This window comes from Mytilus galloprovincialis, chromosome 3, assembly GCF_965363235.1.
Source record: "Mytilus galloprovincialis chromosome 3, xbMytGall1.hap1.1, whole genome shotgun sequence".
Lineage (NCBI taxonomy): Eukaryota > Metazoa > Mollusca > Bivalvia > Mytilida > Mytilidae > Mytilus > Mytilus galloprovincialis.
In genome coordinates, this window is record NC_134840.1 from 103564520 (window position 1) to 103581201 (window position 16682).

The following is a 16682-nucleotide window of genomic DNA, read 5'->3' on the forward strand; positions in this document are numbered from 1 at the left end:
AATTGTTTTCCATTAATCGATTGGTAACTTTCGAACAGCGTTAATTTATACTCTTTTGAATCTTTCTTTTATTATGGACAGCGCTGATTTATGTATGTAATTCTTTAGATAGTTAGGTGTATTCTCTGTAGGACCTGAGTTATTAAGCCTCGTTTTAGCCCTTAAATAAAGGCAACAGTAGTATACCGCTGTTCAAAACTCATAAATCTATGGACAAAAAACAAAATCGGGTTAACAAACTAAAACTGAGGGAAACGCATTAAATATTAGAGGAGAACAACGACACAACATTAAAATGTAACACACACAGCAACGGACTAAGCATTAGACAAAATCCGATGAGAATAACCAATATAACATCAAAACCAAATACATGAATTTGGGATAGAAAAGTACCGTGACACGTCTTATAGTAATGTGAATTCACACTCAAAAATAGGAGAAAACAAACGACACAACGGAAACACAACGTAAAAATGTTACACACACAGAAACGAACTATGATATAACAATGGCCATTTTCCTGACTTGGTACAGGACATTTTTAAAGAAAAAAATGGTGGGTTGAACCTGGTTTTGTGGCATTCCAAAGCTCGCACTTTGATGGCATTGTTAAATATAACATTAAAATGACAACATAATAATACAGGACTACAATACAAATAAATAGCAGAACGTATATGGCAAAGAAACACATGAATAATAGATAACAAAAGGCATCAGGTTTAAAATTCATTACGTCAAAAACGCGCCTCGTCCAAACAAGACTTACCATTTGCATTGTATTAAAGCTTATTGGTTATCAAAGATCAAAATAGTTGTGAAGCCAAAACGAGTACAAGTTGAAGAGCATTTAGGATCCAAAATTCCAACAATCTCATGCACTATTCATTCTTATATGTTCACCTAATTTTTAAGCGTTTGATGGCTGCCTAAAATTAGCACTAACTAAAATAACTTGACACAGTCAGCAGTGTATACGTTGTAGGGGAGGCAATCCTGTCATAACTATGAGCAGCTTTTTAACACACACACGTTAGTAATATTCGAATAAGTGACCACAGTGACTGTTTATTAATAGAAACTGGTAGATACAGGAAAATTCCCAGAGATTTAAGACTATGGACACATTGTGATGAACTAGATGATGAGGGTCATTTTTTTTAAAATGTAAAATAAATGAACAATTAAGAAAATAATTTTTAATTGAAATTAAATATAAAAACTTAAACGATATAGATAAATTAAAACATATCCTCAATCCTGAATCAGAGAAGGACACTAACAAATTAGGCTCCTTTTTAAAAAAAAAAGTCACTAAGACTGAGGGCAGGGAGTCCTTGATATTATTTGGATCTCTTATATATATATTATGTATATATATACTGATAAATAAAAAGTCCATATGCACAATAGTAATAAAATTTGAGTTACGTGATAAGAGACTACAGAAATTGAAAAATTATCTAAAAAGACAAAACTATCCAGTCAGTTTAATTGACAATGGAATTAAAAATGCATTGAGCATTCCAATCGCTGAACTAAGAAACACAGTACCAAGGGATGACAAAAAAGATAAACAACAATCAATTCCGTTCGTTATTACTCATAATCCACATAATTCAGTTATGGTGATACATGGCTGTGATGGTGATACATGGCTGTGTACATTCTGTATATACAACTCGTCTAAACATCAACCAAACAATGTTAGATCTGTAAATTTGCTTTCGCAAATTTTTTGTTCTTCCCTCACCGGGATTCGAACCCATGCTACTGAGGTATCGTGACACCAAATCGCCTGCACTGTAACCGGCGCGCTAGACCACACGACCACCTGGGCTTCATAAAAATGAAGCTTTCGGTGGCTGGGTGTTACCTTTCCGTGTCAGTTTTAATCTAGCGTCGTACATATTTATCGTATCAATAAACCAAAACGGATAATGATCATAAAACTGTATTAGCGTCGGTTTCAGTCGTTCTTTATCATGTTTTTATTTATCTCTGCTAATGAAAAGTAAAATCACAAAATACTGACGTCCGAGGAAAATTCAACATAGACAAAAAATCAAAAATAAGACAAGACTACAATGATTCACCATAGCACAATAACGGGATGTATAAGTAAAGAGTCACGTCATAGTTTTCAAAGAAACGCAAAAAGGCATATAAACAAATGTAAAATAACAAAAATATTGAACTCCGAGGAAAATTCAACATGGAGTGGACTAGGATCTACAGTTTTTGGTGGGGTTTGTTTTAATCAGTTAACCTTTATCTGATGTTTTTGTGGAGTTATTTATTATGCCACGACGATCTCAGTTTATCTCGACAAATGAGTTTAAAGTCCCTTTGAGGTAATTTGTAAATAATTTTATCTCAAATTTTAAACGTGTAATATTGTTTGTTTTTAAATGGTTTTGTTTCTGTTAAAAAGTAAATTCTCAAAAATACTAAACTCCGAGGAAAACTTAAAACGGAAAGTCGCTAATCAAATGGCAAAATCAAAAGCTAAAACACATCAAACGAATGAATAACAACTGCCATATTTCTGAATTGGAACAGGCATTTTCTTATGTAGAAAAAGGTGAATTGAACATTGTTTTAAAGCTAGCTGAACGTCTCACTTGTGTGACAGTCGTATCAAATTCCATTATATTGACAACAATGCGGAAACAAAACAAACAGACAAAACAGGTAAAAATGTCAAAAATATACAGCAGTCAACATTATGCTATAATTCTAATCACTTATACTAAACATACGAACATGTAACAAAGAAGCACAAAATGGCATACAGATCAAGCATATTTGTAAAAAATAGAGACAAGAATGCACAAGTTTACCATAGTACAATAACACAATGACGTAAATATAAGTACGGAGCCACGTCATGTATGTAACGAAGAAACATAAAAAGGCATATAGACAAAGCACGTAGCAAAAATGAAAGACGAGCAACACACAAGTTTTCGAAGTAACACCAAAAGGCATATAAACAAAACACATTATCAAAATGAAAGACAAGAATACGAGTATATCTTAAACTTAATGACAGCATCTACAAGTACCATAAGTATCTCAATACCAATAAAAACAAACAAACATTTAACAAAGAAGTACAAACATGCATATATCAAATGTAACAACCTCATTCATTGCTTTCTTATTTTTACAATTTTATTTATGTATGTTTAATCAATTCATAAACGATTGAAGGGTTTTACGCACTGGGACCGAATTGTTAGATGAACATGGCTCTAACATTGAATCGCGCGTATGACGTCAGAATGTAAAAGAGGGACGAAAGATACAAGAGGGACAGTCAAACTCATAAATCGAAAATAAACTGACAACGCCATGACTAAAAATGAAAAAGACAAACAGACAAACAATAGTACACATGTCACAACATAGAACAATAAAGAATAAACAACACGAACCCCACCAAAAACTAGGGGTGATCTCAGGTGCTCCGGAAGGGTAAGCAGATCCTGCTTCACATGTGGCATCGGTCGTATTGCTTATGTGATAACAAATCCGGTAAATAGTCTAATTCGGTAGGTCACATTCATGAAAGGGAAGGGAATTTGTAGTTACGACGTAAGGAATATGTCCGATATCATTTGTGAAACGGTTATTCCATAAAGGTCAACCAACTCGTGATGGCGTCCGTAAAATTTACGAAGGGATGATTTCAACTTCACCATTTGGAACTCTTGGTTTAATAGCTTCCTTGTGAGCAGCAACCCTCTATCAAGAAAATCATGATAGGAAATGCAAGCACGGGAATATCGTATCAATTGGGAGGTATATACTCCGTATGCAGGTGCTGCTGGGATGTTGCTACTTAGAAATGGAAAGTTCACAACTGGAAAGCTGAAATCATCTCTTTTGTCGTAAAGTTTTAAACGTCACACAGGTAGAGTTATACAATAATGTCGTTCAAAGTATGAAAATAATGTAGTCTATAGTTATTTAGGCATATCCTCTGCAGAAGGTTAATTAGAAGTTAAATTTCTTTCTTGCCGCTTGTCTATATGTTAATTGTGTATTTTTTCTAAAAAAAAAAAAAAAAGAGCCACAACAGGGTATAAAGGCAAAGCATTAGCAAATATGAAAGACCAGATTACAAAAAATATCATAGAACAATAACACAATATCGAGAGCCACGTCATAAGTTTCAAATATTAGTAACTCACCAATTAAAGAAAGAGACCTGATTCTAAGAAAAACTGAATAATGTTAACCACAGATTAAAAAAAACGACAAAAAGACAAAACCAATAGTGTTGATAAGGCTACTTAGAAAACCAAAGATATAAAATATTGGGTTAATTTATTCTTTGGATTTCTAAACATAAATTTCTTAGCATCACTTTTTTTCCCAGAATAGTTGTTTTTTCATACCATTACCTAGGGATTTTTTGTTTGTTTATAGCATTAATATAGATTAATAAACTCAAATATATATATATATATATACTGTATAATGGAGTATCTATACAAATCATACTGCGGACAACAGAATGTTTCCCCTTAAATCATCCTAAATTTAAATACATATGACCCTCTTTATTTCAGTAGACAGATAGTTCAAGGTGTCTTCAAACTAAATTGCTCGTAAAGAGACAAGTCGCCAGGTTTCCATGCACGGACAAAGAGCACTCCAGAAATAATTGCTCCGATACCAGCTACAACACAGAATGCAAACGAGAAATTCAGGTGATCTAAAGCAACGGTTCTAATAGTGCAGAAGAGGATGCATCCAATCAAACCTAAACTTCCTGTAAAGAAAAAGTAATATTTTTAGGTATTGAAAGCGTTACAAAAAATTGAGAGTTACAATAATACGTAAATATACTATTTAACGAGTAAATTGGTCATATTAATTGAATAAGTGGAATTTGCTAGCATATGAAAAAAAAATCATTTTTACCTGTATGTAAAGTTATTTATATTTTTCTACACCTGATCATCCCTCAGTTTGGGAAAGTATGTTAAGTTGATACTGTATTTTTTGTCCAATCACACTGTTCAGAAACATAGGTAGGATACACAAAAGAGCAACCTTAATTCAACAATGCATATACTACCGTGCCACCTGCACGAGAGACCAGATGACACAGAAATTAACAGATATAGGTCAACGTACGACCTTCACCAATGAGCAAAGCCTACACATCATAGTCTGCTATAAAAAGCCCCGAAATCAAAAATGTAAAACAATTGTTTTTTTGCAATTGACCGGTAAATAACAATAGCAAATTATATTTTGATTAAAATACCTGCAACGCAGTTTGTAGTAGCTCCAACTATGAACAGTGATCTTTGTTTCACAACAAATGAATGTAGTGTTGCACACACAACAGCGGCAACGTAAGTAACCAAAGCTAAACTTTCCAGGATTTGAGTAGCTGTTAACGTGACAGAATGATCTCGAATGGCTAAAAAACATAAGGTATGTTAATATCTATTGTGGCCGGTTAAGGCCATTTCGCGTTTTACCCTTTCATATTCTATAGGGCGAAAACGCGAAAACGCGAAGTCGCGTTTTCGACTTCGCGGTTTCGCCTTTTCGCGTTTTCACGATTTCGCCTTTTCGCGTTTTTACGATATACATGTTATTGTAACATAACATTTTAAATGTAATTGGAGACAAGACTACAAAGTATAAGTCATTCAAATGATTGTCATATAAATTTCATATCTGTGGTTTACTTTAAATATTTCATAAATTAGACAATTCCTTTACATTCTTTGTTTAATAATAATAATAATAATATCTTATTTAGAGAGAGTAACTCATTTGGATTACACCAATTTTCAATAAGGCTCTCTTAATACAATAACAACTACATTAAAAATAAACAATGCATGATCAATAATAATGATAAATAAAGATTATATACAATTTCAAATACAATAAACAATTATGATATGGCGTTACAGTACAAATATAATGGTAATGTTAAAAGTACATATATCTGTATTTATGTTTAAATTGTGATACTGTATTTGATTTTTTGATTGAATTAGGAAGAGCATTTCACACTTTTGGTCCAGTGTACGAGAAACTAGACTTATACAACTCTGTATTTGTTTACGCAAATACTCTAACAAGTCATTATCTTTTTTTTAAAGTGTCAAATTTATAAGTTAAGCCACAATGTAAACTATAGGCGGTTTTTGTTGTAATAATATTTTGTTTATATACATCTATTGTTTACATGTGTAAACTAGTAGATTAGTTATCTTTTAATCATGTAGTTGATATTGTATTTAGAGAGCCTTAGGCAGCAACCATTTGATTTTCTTGGGGGAGCTATGGATTTTTTTCTGGACGAACTTTTTTGTTTTGCCTTCGGCGAAAGACAATCTATTTTTTTGGCGACAAGTCGAAAACAATGTTTTCTTTCAATTTTAGCATTACATATAGTGGCAGCTGAGGGTGAAACAAACATTTTTTTCTCAGGGTCAAAAACAATTTGTTTTTTTCTCCCAAAACTGGAAACAAACTGTTTTTTCCAAAAAAATCCATAGCTCAAATTAGAGCAAATCTGATGTAGGTAAAATTGTTTATAAAGTAAAGTTCTATCAGCCCTGAAATTTTCAGATGCATCTGATAACCCATTGTTGGGTTGCTGCCACTAAATTTGTAATTTTAAGGAAATTTTGCAGTATTTGGTTATCTTGAATATTATTAATGATAAAGATAAATATTATAAATGATAAAAATAAACTGTAAACAGCAAAAATTATCAGCAAAGTAAGATCTACAAATAAGTTGATATGAGCAAAATTGTCAATTGACCCCTTAAGCAGTTATTGCATTTTAGGACAACTTTTCACAATTTGTTTATCATGTTTTCTAACTTAAAAAAATCTTCTACTCTGAAACTACTTAACCAATTACAACCAAACTTAAGCTGAATAATCCTTATGGTATCTAGAATAAAGTTTGTGTTTTACTTTCTGTTTCGTAAAAATAACATGGCCGCCATGGCGAAAATAGAATATAAGGTAAAATGCAGTTTTTGGCTTATACCTCAAACACTTAAGCATCTAGAGCAAATCTGATCTGACGTAAAATTGTTCATAAGGACAAGTTTTATCAGCCATGAAATTTCAAATAAATCTAACAACCCATTGTTGGGTTGCTGCCACTAAATTGGTAATTTTCAGGAAATTTTGAAGTTTTTAGTTATCTTGAATATTATTAATGATAAAGATAAATTGTAAACAGCAAAAGTGTTCAGCAAAGTAAGATCTACAAAAAAGTTTTGTATGACCAAAATTGTCAATTGACCCCTAAAGGAGTTACTGCTCTTTAAAGAGAATTTTTCTGAATTTGTTCATTTAGTTTGCTTGCTTTAAAACTGCTGAAACAATATCAGCAAAACTTAGGCTCAATGAGGTTCAGAATCTCTAGTAAAAAATTTGTATGTTATTTCCTTGTACGTCAAGAAACAGAGCCACTATGACTAAAATGGAACATTTCCATTCTCAATTTTATTTTTTATACCGTGTAAAATGCTTTTTTTCACTTTTTAAGTAAATATGACAGATTCAAAGAACATCTAAATGGAATTTTTAAGACACTCATTAATATATTTTGAAAAGCAAAATTATCATTGGGGAAAGATTTTATGCAAAAAATAACAGGTGAGCGATTCAGGCTCTTGAGAACTTCTTGTTATAATCTATTGTAAATTACCTGACATACTAACACATTTATTGTAAATGTGTTTGATATGGTCACACCTTTCCCAAAGTCCAATATGAGTTACGATTTCCCCAAACCATGCTAACCAATACGATGTTACATATCCTATCAAATGAAGAACAAATGATAACACTGTAATTATGAATCCAGCTATCACTAAAGGAGTACTATTACAATCCTTCATGTTGCTTTAGCCCAAACATGTAAGGAAAATAAACGACAGCGATTTAACATCATTTCGTCAATGGGTTTTCCTTGATAAAACATTAATGTGCGGTTTAAAAAAAAATATGTATCCTATTAATAACATATTTTCATGAATTTATGTTGTATCACAACCACCAAATTGACGTAAATCATTAAACATGTGCAATACTGTCATCAATTGTTGTCCGTGATAAAACAACATGTGATTTTCTAAAAATAGTTATTACGATACAAACAAATGCTTAATTTATTAAGAACTTAAGCTTTGATGATCTAGATTATTTTAAACATAGATCACAGATCACTAGCATCCCTTAGAAATGTCTTTATCACAAGTGGAAAAGAGGTGGGGGAGTCTGGTTTAAAGGGGTCCTATCCCGTCTTTCCTGGAAAAAAATTTGGTTGATTATAGATTATATAGGGAATCACTGAAGCATGACAAGAACGGGCCCCTTCTTATGCAGTCAGTGCCCCGCCCCCCCTCCCCACTTGTGAACATTTCTGGATTCGCCACTGGGTGGAAGATGATCTTTGAGGACATGCATGTATAAAATGCGGAGTACTTTCAATTTTATTGGATTACTCTGATCTTTAAACAAATACAAAAATCTATAAGATCAGGTAAATAACTATGTTACATAAGCTGCTCCTGAATAACAGCTACAGAAAAAGTGAAAAAGATAAGGTAGACACAGAAAAATGTTAAATGGAGATTTATACAAAAGACTTTGGTAATATATGTACTGAATTTGCATATTCATGTTTAATTTGTATGAAAATAATAAGATTTATTCCTATGAAGAAAAAATCCGGTTATCGGAGGAAAGTGTGCTAACTTTTTGGGAGTTGTCTCGCTTTGCACACGTGGTGGATTTAATGTATTATGAGTGACGTTGATTATTTTAACCTTGATAACTGTGACGTCATTCTTTTTTACCACGATACAGCAGAGAGAAGACGTAGAAAATTGGGTCCGTATGAATTAACAAATGTTGTTTTAAACGATATTCAAATTACAACAAATTTAGTTGAAAATTGAATTTTAATTCTTTGATTTGGTATATTAAATAGATGTCTTTTAAAAAATTGTAATTTTATTGAAAAGGTTTGGAAAGTTTGAAAGATAGAAAAAGCACATGGTCTTGATCCAGTAATTAGTGTTAATGATTTTAAATATTTTGTTGTTTCTTCTGTTTAGAATTACTTATACATTTCATTGTAAATTTTTAATTTTAATTGTTGATTTAATTCAGTGGAAATAATGAATTTCGTTTCCAGAAAATAGAAATTTTAACGAACTCATAATTTCAGAAAAAAACTGCGCACATAGTTTTAAAGACGCGTGTCGAATGGACGTCTGCGATTTTTAAACTATCGTATGAAATGTTTCCATCAGCTACACAGCAAGCAATTTAAAGTGAAACCAATAATGAATAAATGTATGAAGTTTAAAGAAAACAAATTAAAAAAATTCAAGGGTCGTCTCAATAATATTGTTGCAGTATTTTTTCAGTTTTAAAAACCAAACATCTTACAGAAATGGGAAAAACAGTGCGTATGTCACAGAGATCCTATACAAGTCCCTACGCAGCCAAGAAAAGTTTACGCTCCTCAGCACAGTATAGGAAGCAAGCATCTGTTAGTGGTAGTCAGCAGTCCGACAAGGTTAATTACCAAAGGGTACAACAGAGGGACGTACTGACACAGTTGGGAAACAGATCTAGCAATGTTGTTTGACAGCATACTTCCACACAAGTTTCAGCTCAGATGACTACCGTTGTTCAGACTGTCGATGCGTTAATTCACTCTCCAGCTACTGTTACATCTCATGATTCAGTCAATGAAAGGCAACAATCGAATACAGTTATAACACAAAAGTCTAATATTTTGCCGGTAATTAGTGTAAATGATAATCTAGGTTTAACAAATGTGACCTACCGAAGTAGACTATTTACCGGATTTGTTATCTCATAAGCAACACGACGGGTGCCACATGTGGAGCATGATCTGTTTACCCATCCGGAGCACCTGAGATCACCCCTAGTTTTTGGTGGGGTTCGTGTTGTTTATTCTTCAGTTTTCTATGTTGTGTCGTGTGTACTATTGTTTGTCTGTTTGTCCTTTTCATTTTTAGCCATGGCGTTGTCAGTTTATTTTCGATTTATGAGTTTGTTTGACTGTCCTTCTGGTATCTTTCGTTCCTCTCTTAAATGTTTCACAAAAAACTCAGGACAAAATAATTAATGGTTAATATGTAGATTTAGGTATTTTGCTTACAAATTCAAGCACAGAACAATCAAATTCTTCTCTAACTTTAGATACAAATGGACAGTTGGTTATCCAAACCAACCAAGTAAAAAGATTACTGATATTAACACATGGATAGATGCTTTCCTTATTTACACAAGTATTATGTTGGTGTGCATTTAGAAGATACACAAAATATTTTAAAATATATGTATTCAGTTAAGTTAGGTGCAAGTCGTTCAATTGGGCTAGGTTGGAAGGTCTATGATCAACAGTTTCGTCTAAAGAAAGCTAGAAATCCAGCTATGTCATGGGCTACAGTTGCCCAAGAACTTTGGCTGTTATATATTCATACAGTGCAGCCAAATGTACCCAGTTATGGGGTTAATATGGTTAACACTAACAGGAAATGTTACGAGTTCAATAACATAGGTACATGTATGTTACCACAATGTCAATACATTCACAAATGTTTGAGATGCAATGGTACCCATCCTGCCATAAATTGTAGGGTCCCTCAAAATGAGGCTGGTTTACGAATGGGTAATTTTTGAAAGATATATTTTTTTTTTATAGAACTTGTACCAATACTTTTGACCATAGTTATATTATTTGCGTTCGAATTGAGGGACAAACAAATCATGTTTCACACAGATAAATGTTCTTTGGTTGCTATTTTAAATAAAACGTCTTCAAAATCGACACAAGTTATGCAGTTGGTTCGACTGTTCGTATTGCAAACAATGGTGTATAATATGCAATTTAAAGCATGCTTTATCGAAGGACGGATCAACTCAGATACAATCTTTCGTAAACAGTAGGAAAGATTCAGAAGCATATATCCAGCGGCAGATTCAATACCAACACTAAATATCACGAGATTTTTCTGAGGCTGATATCGATGTTGAAATTAACAAACTAGTTCATTCTTCAGTTTCATTGAACACAAAAGAGACATATCTTGCAGGTTTAATGGCTTTCAAAGCGTTCCGTAAATTGTATAATTATGATATCATTTGGCCACCTTCTTCTTCTTCCTTATGTAGATCCCTCCGGCGTTGGAGCACGCACAGCTAGCTGTGTTCCCTTAACGGATTAGTTTTTAACATCAATTCTCTGTAATAATAGACCATATATGAAAAATTTTGGCCAGATTATTTTTTTTCGATTACTTTTTTTTTAAGTTGAAATGGTCCAAACTAACAGTCAAATTAAAAAAAAAATCATTAAAAAAAATCTGTATAGTCTGGTTGCCATGGAAACAACGTGACATCATATGTATATATTAGTATAGCAAGGAGAAATGGCTAACATTGTATGTTATGGTGAAAATGAGATAAAACATCACATTTTTGGTTATTTTCATGGGTATAAGAGAAGAATCCAATCATTTAAACTGCTAACTGACAAATTTTTCGAATAAAAACAGTTTTTTGGTACATAAGGGGGTCCACCTAACACAAAAATCGGCATGATTTTTGCCGATTTTTGTCATTTTTTACATCTGATTTTACGAAAACGCAGAAATCCTCACATAAAGGACTATAAAATATAAAATTATGGATGTTTTGTCAACAAAATGCTGCAAAAAAATTCTTGGGTAAATGTTGCAGAAAATGACAATGTGTAATGTATCAAATGAGGTTAACATGGGTTATGAATAAATGTTTTTGATATAACTATAGTATTTTTAAGAGTATTTTATTTGATATATTATCAAATGATAATTTAAAATTTCATCTATTTTAATAAATCTCAAAAGTTCACTACATTCACTGACTATATACACGAGCATTGTGTCACTGGTCATATTGGTTATGACCAATTACACTTTATCATCATTGATCTCTGAATTATGTTGACTTCAATTAAATAAAGATTTATAAAGAGTTTGCTGTTTGTCTTCTTACCTATTCCAGAATTTATATGTATTTCAAGAAGAGTTAATGGAAGTTAAAATATGGATGAAATAAAGTTACCAGTTTAAAACTAATCAAGTCAAATTTCAATATGATTGTTTAATCAAATTGTAAACCAAATATAAGTACTAAAAATCATTGCATTTTACATGTCCAATCCAAATACATATCAACATCTATTTATTTTAAACAACATTTTAATTTACTTTGTGCTAATTAGATAAATTTTCAAATGTATGATTTATCTTTTATCATATATATTGCCCTACAGCTATACACAATATAGTTGGTAATTGCAATAAAAACAAACCTTAACTGGTCTCCTACCTGTCAATTCAAAGTTGACAAAAATCACAATATTAACAAAAGATTATAATTCAGGGTTAATGAAAAATATTACTTGATTATAATAGTAACTATCAGATATATATATATATATATATATATGTAATCTTTGAATTGTGAATATATGCACAATATCTTTTACTAAGGCCAGAGACATATATGTTTCTGCTTTGGCTAATGATGACTTTTCAACACTGTGAGAGCTTAAGGTTTTTATTGAATTATACAAATCAATTAACGTGCTTAAGGTAGACAAAACTATTTCAACATGTTAAATATTCATTTAATTTGAATACCTAAAAGGTTAATTTATTGACCATAAACACAGTTTTAGATTTTTAGCATTGTAATCAGAATGTAATCAAAAAGTAATCAAGATTACAGGGTATTTTGAAAAGTAATTGATTAAATTAAATTACATGTAATCAGATTTTTGGTTGATTAATGATTACAATGATTACTTGAAAAATTGTAATCAATTACAGCTGATTAATGATTACAATTACCCCAACTCTGAGTATTCCACAGATAGTGACATACTGAATTATGAATGTTGCCTGTCCATTTTTAAAATAATTTCCGGACATATATAGATAGAGATAAACTGTAAACAGCAATAATGTACAGCAAAGTAAGACCTACAACCTACAAATAAGTCAAAATGACCAAAATGGTCAATTGACCCCTAAGGAGTTATTGTCCTTTATAGTCAATTTTTAACAATTTTCATAAAATTTGTAAATTTTTACTAACATTTTCCACTGAAACTACTATATTCATTATAGATAGAGATAATTGTAAGCAGCAATAATGTTTAGTAAAGTAAGATGTACAAACACATCACCATCGATTTATATGTATACCTTATTATGTTTGGACCTCTTGTACACGTTTGTGTCTGAGGAAATAAAATATTTTGTCTTGTCTTGCCATCACCAAAACACAATTTTGTCATGAAGCCATCTGCTTCCTTTGTTTAATATTCACATAGACCAAGGTGAGCGACACAGGCTCTTTAGAGTCTCTAGTTCTGAAACAATAGCATAACATCACAGAACATAGAAAAAGTTAGTTGAAGTATGAATACTAAACAACAGTAGCACTGCCACTGATACTTAAAATTAGCATCTGCCTAAAGTACACTTCATTCCAAAATTACGGTTTTTCAACAAAGATGTAGTATTTTGTCCTCTAACCTTTACTTTAAATTGAATTGAAAAAAAAAATTACCAAGTTATATGTTCAGTTTTGATTCAAAAGAGTTTTTACTTAATTACTCATCGTAAACCCTGTAAAATAAATTGATTCTCAAAATCCCCAATTTTTAACATAAAACCCAAATTTTCCATAATTATAATGAACCTAGTGATGAATCCATTTTGTTTATCTCTTTATTTAAAGAAAATCATTTGAAGTATCCATCCCAAAATTCTTTGATTTTAGTGCCTCTCCATTTCTAAATTTTTTGTGCCAAAAAAAAAAAAAAAAAATTTTTAATGTCACAACCCCCCCCCCCCTTTTTTTAAGGCTTGTATTAAGGTTTTTTTATTGTCAACCATAGGTCCGTCATTTGATCAAACATATTCAACAAACATTAACATAAATATAACATGTTAGTTGGTTTATATGGTGGAAATTGTCTGGTATGATAGCAAACATATAAAAAATTGGCCTACATGAACAGTTTACACCCCTAATGTGACCCAATTTGAATTATCCGCCATTGATTTAAAATATGTTTACCCAGAGATATTTTTTCATTAATGATTAGCTAAATACCTAATCTTTAAGTGTAGTGAGTCATGTTTTGGCTATATTTCTGCAAAAAAAATATTTTAGGGACCAAATTTGGTCGAATTTGACTCTTTTTGCTTAAGATCCACAGTACCTAAACTATCTATTAGCTCTGATATTCTATACTGTATTTCACCGTATATAATTTACTTTAATAAATATATCTTTATAAAGCATATTCTGTTGTTCATTTAATGGTAAACTTTTAAAAGCTATCTGCTATAATAAATGAGCTGTTCATAATTGAAATTTGGTCATTTTGAGGTAAATTTTTCCTTGGTTGCTAAGGAAATTTATGTTCCTTAGCAACCGACAATAAGGAATGGGATGATTAAGATTTTAATCTGATTTTTATGAATAATGCAACTAACTTTGGTGTTAGAGGTAGTTTTTCTATCACATTATTTTTTTATGTGGCCAGCTGTTGGTTGATGCATACAGAGAATTGATGTTAAAATGTTAACATATCAACAAGGTATTCCAAATTGTAAAGAAAATCCTCCACCAGAACGTTGCACATACACAAAATTTATTTACAGAAATGTACATATTATATACACGGATAACCCATACTTTGTCCAGGATGCAGGTTCGGTAATAAAAGCAATGTCTAGCTTAATAAAAGCATTGAACTATTCTAGCTGTTGAATTTACTGGATAGTGTTTACGTTTTAAAAGTCTTCATTCATATGAGAGCCTAGTAGAGCAAGCCTAAAAAACTATGCATTCCGAAGATGTTACGAATGGATATGTTCTGTTAATAAGCAATGATATATTTTTGCGTTATAAAAGTTAGTTTTACATTGTACTCAGATTTAAAAGTCTAGATATACACACATTCAGGCTTATATATATGTTGTATATTAGAGGTAAGCAAGCATATATTAATGTTGCGGGTAGTTAAGCATATATATAGTTGTCAAAGGTACCAGGATTATAATTTAGTACGCCAGACGAGCGTTTCGTCTACATAAGACTCATCAGTGACGCTCATATCAAAATATTTATAAAGCCAAACAAGTACAAAGTTGAAGAGCATTGAGAATCCAAAATTCCAAAAAGTCGTGCCAAATACGGCTAAGGTAATCTATGCCTGGGATAAGAAAATCCTTAGTTTTTCGAAAAATTCAAAGTTTTGAAAACAGGAAATTCATAAAAATGACCACATCATTGATATTCATGTCAACACCGAAGTGTTGACTACTGGGCTGGTGATACACTCGTGGACGAAACGTCCAACTGCAGTGGCATCGACCCAGTGGTGTAACTAGTTATCAAAGGTACCAGGATTATAATTTAGTACGCCAGACGCGCGTTTCGTCTACATAAGACTCATCAGTGACGCTCAAATATTTATAAAGCCAAACAAGTACAAAGTTGAAAAGCATTGAGGATCCAAAATTCCAAAAAGTTGTGCCAAATACGGCTAAGGTAATCTATGCCTTGGATAAGAAAATCCTTAGTTTTTCGAAAAGTTATATCACACTAAAGTTTTTAACGGCAGCTATTTTGCTATTTATTATACATATATCAGATAGACACATGGTGGTAAATATTGTCAATGGTGTCTTTGTGGGGAGCTGTGTGCTTCGTAAGGCACTTTTGTTGCATGTAACTATATGTATTGCTTATATGTCACTCGACAAATTTATAGGGTTTATAGGACAGTTAACTGTTATCCGTAAAGAAAAATCACGTTGCATTTGCTAATATTGTTATCCCATTCTAAAAAACGGATCAATATGGTCATGATACATGTATAGAAATAACAGAAACTAAACTAAAAGATTGTCCAATTTATTGGTTAAATTATTTACTGCAAAGACCAAAGGTAAAAGGCTGGAGGAAGTCCAGTGACAAGTACGAGTTTTTATGTGTGTAAGGTTTTAATACATGTAGGAATAACGGATTCAGTTTCATATCGAACCGGATATATGGTAAAAACCAACATGTAATGAATATAGCAGCCACAAGAATGAACAACTTTGCCGCTTGGCTATGTGTACAATTGGGGGGGGGTGTTACATAAAATAGCCTGAAATATCATGATATAATAATCCCGGAATGTGCACATCCGATGGCGTTAATTAATCTGATTTGTGTAATTTTTTTTTTTAATTTTTTTTATTTCATTATAGGGTTATTTTAAATAGATACATGTATGGTCATTGAAACATACGGTCAGGGCGGGTGTGTTGTGTCGCTACCGCATTTGTGGCGGTGGTCGAACTCAGTGTCCAATAACACTTGGCATAGCCACTAGCGACACAACATCTACAAATGTATTATGCTTCTTATAATGGAATTATGAACCCGCTTTCCCAAGGCCAGCATCCGATATACTTTGAAAGCAATAATGTTAATAAGGATATTATATTGATATATAAGGAAATGACGTTATAAGGAATAAGAATAAGGTGGAAATAAGGAATAAGAATAATGTGG

The 16682-nt window shown here is 32.0% G+C and overlaps 1 long non-coding RNA gene across 1 annotated transcript; it reads right to left on the minus strand.

The window, feature by feature from the left end:
* Positions 1-2723: 2723 nt before the first annotated feature.
* LOC143069610 (uncharacterized) lies at positions 2724-8116 on the minus strand. Its single transcript, XR_012976447.1, has 3 exons — positions 7717-8116; positions 5288-5446; positions 2724-4786 (listed from the first exon to the last, which is right to left on the minus strand). It is a non-coding gene; the product is annotated as an uncharacterized LOC143069610 (long non-coding RNA).
* Between the last annotated feature and the right edge of the window lie 8566 nt (positions 8117-16682).